The sequence below is a fragment of the Elephantulus edwardii genome, unplaced genomic scaffold (genome assembly GCF_000299155.1).
Source record: "Elephantulus edwardii isolate Elephantulus edwardi_28Jun2011 unplaced genomic scaffold, EleEdw1.0 scaffold00435, whole genome shotgun sequence".
Classification (NCBI taxonomy): Eukaryota; Metazoa; Chordata; class Mammalia; order Macroscelidea; family Macroscelididae; genus Elephantulus; species Elephantulus edwardii.
In genome coordinates this window covers 461,359-468,903 of record NW_006400185.1, presented here as the reverse complement: position 1 = coordinate 468,903, position 7,545 = coordinate 461,359, and positions in this window count along the sequence as shown.

Genomic DNA, 7,545 nt, shown 5'->3' with positions numbered 1-7,545 from the left:
TCCAGAAGTCCAGGCTGGGTTTAGAAGGGGTCGTGGTACTAGGGATATTGTAGCTGATGTTAGATGGATCTTAGCTGAAAGGAGGGAGTACCAGAGGAATGTCTATCTGTGTTTCGTTGACTATGCAAAGGCGTTTGACTGTGTGGATCATAACAAACTGTGGCTGACTCTGAGAAGAAAGGGAATACCAGAACACTTGATCGTGCTAATGAGAAACCTATATTTAGACCAAGAGGCAGTCATCAGAACAGAGCAAGGAAACACTGCATGGTTCAAAATTGGGAAGGGCATACGCCAGGGATGTGTCCTGTCTCCATTCCTTTTCAACCTATGCAGAGCAGATTTTCCGAGAGAGGCTGGGCTCTATAAGGAGAAATGTGGTATGAGGATTGGTGGAAGATCTATCAACAATCTGCATTATGCAGATGACACAACCCTGCTTGCTGAATCTGAGGAAGACCTGAAGCATTTGCTGCAGAGTCAAAGACTACAGCCTTCAATATGGATTGAGGCTCAATGTCAAGAAGACAAAGATTCTCACCACTGGAACAATTGGCAGCATCAGGATGGATGGTGAAGAGATTTTGATTGTTCACAGCTTTAATCTGCTTGGCTCCACAATCAACACTCTTGGCACCAGTAGCCAGGAAATTAAAAGATGTATTGCGATGGAAAAGTCTGCTGTTAGGGACCTCTCTAAAGTACTGAAGAGCAACCGTGTCTCTCTGCAGACTAAGGTGCATCTGATACAGGCCATTATTTTTGCAATCACATGTTAGACGTCAGAGAGTTGGAAATGACAAGGGAGGATGGAAGGAGAATTGATGCCTTTGAGGTTTGGTGTTGGAGAAGAGTTTTGAGGGTACCATAGACTGCTAAGAAACAAACAGATTCATCTTGGAGAGGGTTAAACTTGGAGGCTCCTTGGAGGCAAGGATTCTGAGGCTTCGTGTGACATACTTTGGTCATGTTGTAAGGAGAGACCGGTCCTTGGAGAAGGACATCATGCTTGGGAGGGTGGAGGGCAGGCACAGGAGGGGAAGGCCCTCTAGAAGATGGATTGATTCAGTGACTGGGGCAACAGGATGAGTGTGTCGGAGACAATGAGATTGTCACAGGACAGAACAGAGTTTAGGGCTATTGTACATAGGGTCGCTATGAGTCGCAAGCGACTCAATGCCACTTAACAACAACAACAACAGCAACAATGTTTCTGTCATCATTTGTATTTTCTTTCATAGCTGTTCAAATGTCTCCATATCAACATATATCACCTGTGCTTTTGACTCTGAGGTATTCATTGTGTCTGCAGTATTTTCTGCTTTTTTGGGAAAAGGTTTAAACTTGTTTCCTCACAGTGATTGAAGCTACCTGTTGCTTTCTGGACATTATGTGTAGTTGTTCTTGATAAGCATGAGGCCATTTCTATTGTGTCTGCATAAGTTGTTGATAATTCTTACTTTTTTAAAATAATTCTTATCTTTATGGTATTATTGATTAGTTGCCAGGTTAAAAGTTTCAATTTATGGAGTGAGCCATTCACTCTACTAAAAGTCCTTTCTGGAAAAACTTGCCTTTCTAAAGTCATTCAGATTCTCTTTGTTCAGCACAGCTATCCTCCAGAAATCTTGCCTTAATGTAATCCTCTATCCCAAAGTCTATTGTCCTCTTTCATCTATGGGGTGGTTGAGTGGTATGAGAGCAGGTGCTCCATTTGAGTAGTGTGTGTCTACGAGTGTTTTAAATCAGTCATTCATTCTTTTTCTCTTTCTCCCCTCTTCCCCTATCTCTCCCTCTCTTTCTCTCCTTCCCTCCTCTCTCTCTCTATCTCTCTCCAGCTTAATGTGAAGAAAGTTAAGAAAGCTGAGAAAGTCTTTTTCCTGGTTGTAGCTCTGTGTCCCAAACTCTCTTGTCCTGTTTGGTCCCTAGCATGGTCCCGCAGTTGCAGAGACAAAGATCCTCCAAAGGAGGTGCCTATCTTCAGGGAAGTATCAGTCCTGACTCTTCACAAGCACTCCAAAGGGGATCCTCCTAGTGTCAGTGTCCCATCTCCTGTGTGTTCTCCCCTCAAGCTTAATATCTTATTTTGTCTCTGGAGTGGCCTACGATTAGTTTGAAATATACATTTTCATGACACCTAGGAGTTGAGTTTATATGTTTGTGGGTTTGTGTTTTTTTTAAAATCAGTTGGGTGGAATCTCAGAAAAAAAATATTACTAAATGGCATAAGTCAGATAGGAAAGGGCATTTAAAAAATATTTAAAAGATGTATGGGAATGAGGGTTGGGAGCAGAAGAGTGAGGATGGGCAGGGATGAAATCACAGTGCTGCATAATTTGGTGCATGGGGGGAGTAGGCAATGAAAATGAGAAAGATTCAGTGAGGATCGGAAGCATAGTCCAATGGTGATTAATGGGGTTTTTGGTTTGTTTGTTTTTTTAACAAAGAAATTGTCTTATTTACTTGTGGATTTCTCATTTGGGAATGGGGTGCAGGCTCTTTGGCTTCTTCATGCTGAACGGGCACATTGATGTAAAGGGGTAGGGGAGCCCACTTTGACACCTTACTGGTGGTCCCGAGTTGAAACTCATACCTACTTGTTCAGTTAGAAGATATTTTTCCTGATGTTTACTGGCCCCTGGACTGCAAAGTGTTTGCCAAGGTGAGTCCAGTGGGGATGGCTGGCTGAACTCTGAGGGTCCATCCTCTTTTGCTTCCTTAGTTGGAAGTTATATTTCCCTTTTGTCTCTGGAACTGGGTTCAGGGTTCAGGCCTGGAACAAAACTCAGTGCTACAGTTACCTACAGGAAAGGGAGCAAACCTAGACAGAACAAACTTCTGAGTTACAAATAAAAGGGCTTTGGAAGTGTTACATACAGGTATACTGGAAGAGGAGGTGGAAGAAAGTGGCTTAGATATAATTGTTTGCATAACCTAGGCAGTTTTCCCCAGTGACCTGAAGTCTCTTCCCAGGACCTGGATGGCGTACCCCAAGGGCTGAACAGCTCTCCCCAGGAGGCCTAGAGGCATAAACTGGTCACCAGGCAACATACCCTGGGCGTCAATAGCTCACATTCCCAAATGAGAAATCCACAAGTAAATAAGACAATTTCTTTGTTAAAAAACAAACAAGCCAAAAACCCCATCACCATTGGACTATGCTTCTGGTCCTCACTGAATCTTTCTCATATCCATTGCCTACTCTCCCCACGCACCGGGAACAAAACAGCTCACCCCAGGAGCTGAAGGGTTCTCCCCAGGATCAGGCAACACACCGCAGGAGCCAGGTGGCATACCCCATGGCCCAGGTGACAAACCCCCCTACTAAAGCCCCCCACCCTGAGGTCTGGACACTGTGCTTCACTGAAGATCATGGCCAGGGAAAGCACCCCCAGTTCTGGCACCAGCACCATTGCCCCCCTCCCCTCCACCAAGTGGTCAGACTGCAATTTGAAGAAGCCATCATTAGCCTCCCCCTTTACAAATGGAGAATGGGCTTTGAGAGTTGTGAACAGGGCCCTCCCTAGGTCTAAACAGTTTTTGGTAGCAGTAGTCAACAAATCAAAAGTTGGGGTATATTGAGGAAATCTGCCATCTTGGATATGTTGTTGTTAAATGTTGCCAAGTTGTATACAACTCATAGCAATCCTATGAATGAAAGACCCAAACCCTTGCATAACTTTTGTCATTTCTCTAAGTTTATAGAGTTTCTAGAGACAAGCGGTTTTGGAAGAGGATGTCCCTCTTGTTTCCCAGCTTGTTATAATTGGGGAGCTCCACCAGACACTTTCCACCATGGGTAACCATTATCGCTTTTGTCACTAAGGTGTCACAGTGTTCCCTCTGTATAGCCAATTGACAGATCAGTGTTACATTATTTAGAAGAGTGTTTGATGGAAAACAATAAAAATCAGGACTGAGGGCCAGATTAAAATCCCCAACCTTTGGTATGGTAGCATAGCTATCTATGCAGCAGGCCCACAGAGTTCTCTCCATGGCTCACAACAATTCTATAAACAACAGGTCAAGTCCTTGCCCTATCCTACACCATCCCCACAATCCAAGACATGCACAAGCCCATTGCAACAGACACCTTGTCAATCTATTGTGTTCATGATCTTCTTTTCTTCTCTGAACCTATCCAAGGAAATCTTCACTGACTGAGATGCTTTCTCATATCAAGTCCTTCACCTCCTATGGCTCCATGGTGCTGCCACTGCTGCCACCCCCGCATCCTGTGCTAGGGGCCTGGGGCTCTTGGCATCTGCAGCCACCAGCAGTGTGGGGGCTCAGTCACATAGGACTATGTTGCGTAGAGGTTGCTGACAGAGCCCCCAGCTACAGACAGCACTTCTATAATTTGTCACAGCATTGGCATTGAAAAAAAAATCACGCTTTATAGGCAATTTTGAATTTATATTTGTATATAATAAGGATCTTGGAGCCTGGCCTCTTCTACCCAACAGCCCAAAGTTCCTTTTGTGTTTCTTAGGACTAATTTTTTTTTTTCCTACTCAATCTTCCTTCCTTTTATTACACATATTCACACCCAATTAGGTATGAAAGCTATAAAATTTTCTGAAAATTGCTCCTTTCTACTATTAACTCATTTTTCCTTTATCATTCACAGATATTACCCACAATAAATCTCTTACACTTATAACTCAGCCATGACATCTGTGTCCTGGAGGATTCATGTGGCCAGCACAACAAAGGTGAGGTAAAACTGAGCATATGTTACTCCTCCTATAGAAGCCTTACCAGCTAAAAATCTGGTGGAAGGTACTCAGTAAGCACATTGCCGTCTAGTTGATTCAGATGCATAATGATCCTCCAGCAGATTTCCAAGTCTTTAAAAAATTTATGAAGGCATGTGCTCTTCTCATTGGAAAACTTACCGTCTCTCTACTACAAGATGCTAATGACTATGTGCCACGGCTGGCTCTGCAGCATCTTCCAGCCACCACTTCCCTGGGAGTTTGCTAAAGGCTGCAGCTCAGATGAACTCACACCCTGGCCTACAACAGAAACATTGCCTGCCAGGTTGAGGGACAACAATTTCAGTATGGCCAAGAACACAATCCCATCAAAAAACACTAGACCATTTCCCCTATGGCCTGAAGACCCTGCTTCATCACATCCTAAGGCTGTGCTACTATCCAGTTCCAGGAGCACCAATATTACAGGTATTTTGGGTTAAATACTGCTGTCCAACTACACGATATGGGATTACATAAGTTATAGTGGAAGGGAAAAGGCCAATCTGCAGCTTCTAAAAGAGAACATGCTTCTCTGTTCAGACATTTAAGTACATTGAGTTAAACACAGCTGTAGATGGGAGTACAAATATACAGGTCCTTCACAAAACATTGCCATACTCTGGGTCTTATATAGTTACAACAACCTAATATCTACTAAGAAAAGACTCACATAATGTCCAGAAAGTAGTAGTCAGCCTCAGCCATCATGAGAAAACAAAATAACCCTTCTCCTAAAAAAGCAGACTCAATAAGTACCCCAGATAGAGAGAGGCAGGAGAAATGTGTTGATGTGGAGTTATTTGAACAGCTACAGAAGAAGATCAAATAATGGAAGATCAATGGAAGCCATCAAGAGAGCAAATATACTAGAGACAACAATCCAGAAGAAATTTATTGATGAGGAGCAACTTGAACAGCTATGGAAGAAAATACAAAGGATAGAAGTAGTACTTTATAGTATAGGTAAAGAGGTTTACAAACTTCAAAAAAATCATCACAAGACAGAGAAGATATACCCAAACAGTACTGGAAAGAACAGAAAACCATGAAAATGCAATTCAGAGTATTAAGACTAAATTGGCAGAAGTTTCCAACACACTGGTGCAACACAAAGTTGAACTGAAGTGATGGAACAGAGAGTCAGTGAGTTAGAAGACAAAAGCCTCACTGGAAACACACTAGAAAAAAAATCAGAGAAGAGATACAAAGGAAATGAAGAAAACATTAGAATCATGTGGAATGGCATCAAAAGGAACAACTTATATAAGATTGAAATTACAGAACATGGGAGTGACAGAGAAATCACTGAGAAAACTGTTGAAGAAATACTAGAAGAAATTTCCCCAGGTATTTTGAAGAATAGGGAACTCTACATTCAAGCAGCACAGTGAAACCAAATAGATTAGACACCAAAAGAAAAACATCAATATATATCATAGTCAAATTCTCCAAATTAAAAGATAAGGATAGAATACAAAAGCAGCATGAGAAAAACAGTAACTTACTAAGAGGAAACAAGGAGATTAAATTCTGATTTCTAAGTGGAAATAATATGAGCTAGAAGACAATAGGATGGAATACACAGAAAGTTAGGAAAACAAAACAAAACAAAACAAACAAGCAATTGCCAACCAAGGATCCTATGCCCAGCAAAGCTCTCCATCAAATATGAAGGTGAAATTAGCTCTTTTACAGTAAAGAAGGAAGGAATTTGTGAAACAAGATCAAAACTACAAGAAATTGTAAGTGAAATGCTTCATACAGAGATGATAAAAGAAAGTGGATTGGACCATAGCAAACAGAAACAACAGAACAAGAGATGCAACAAAATGGCAATCGTAAAACATGGCCTGACAATATTATTATTTTCTTTTTGTCGCATGCTGTCAAGTCACCTGAGACTCATAATGACCCTATGTACCACACTCTGAACCCTGCTCTATCTTGAGCTAATCTTATTGGCTCTGACACATCAACCCCTAAGACACCAGTAATTAAGTCAATCCATTTCTTCCACAGTCTTCCTATATTGTGCTGTAACTCCACCCTTCCCAACATAATGTCCCTCTCCAAGGACTGGTCCCTTCTTGCAACATGCCCAAAGTACATCAGACCAAGCTTTACAATCCTTGCCTCCAAGGGGAAGACTGGTTTCACCCTCTCCAAGATGAACATGTTTGTTCTCCTAGTAGCCCATGGTCATAGTCAATATTCTTCTACACCACTGCCTAAAGGCATCAATTCTGATTTAATCATCCCTAGTCTTTGTCCAGCATTATAATGCATAGCAAGCAATTACTAAGACCATGCCCATAATCAGATTCACCTTAGTGTGCAAACGGACAACCTTACTCTTTAGTACTCTGGAAATACCCCCGACAGGAGACTTTCCCAATGTAATTTGTTTTTTGATTTCTTGGCTGCTGGTACAAAGAGCGTTGATTGTGAAGCCAAGCAAACTGAAGCTGTTAATAATCTTATTTCTTCACCAGTAATCATGATGCTGGCAAATGGCCCACTAGTGAGAATCTTCATTTTCTTGATTTGAGCTTCCATCCATGTTGAAGGCTGCAGTTCTTGACCTTCTGCAGCAACGCTTCAAGTCCTCTTTGGTTTAGGGAAGCAAGGTTGTTTCATCTGCATAATGCAGACTGTTGATGATTTAATCTTCAATCCTGATGCCACATATGCCCTAAAAGAGCCCAACCTCCCAGATCTGTTCCACATAGGCCTTTTATTGTAAGAACTACCTTCCCTCTGTAACTTGATTTGTGCCACTATTAGA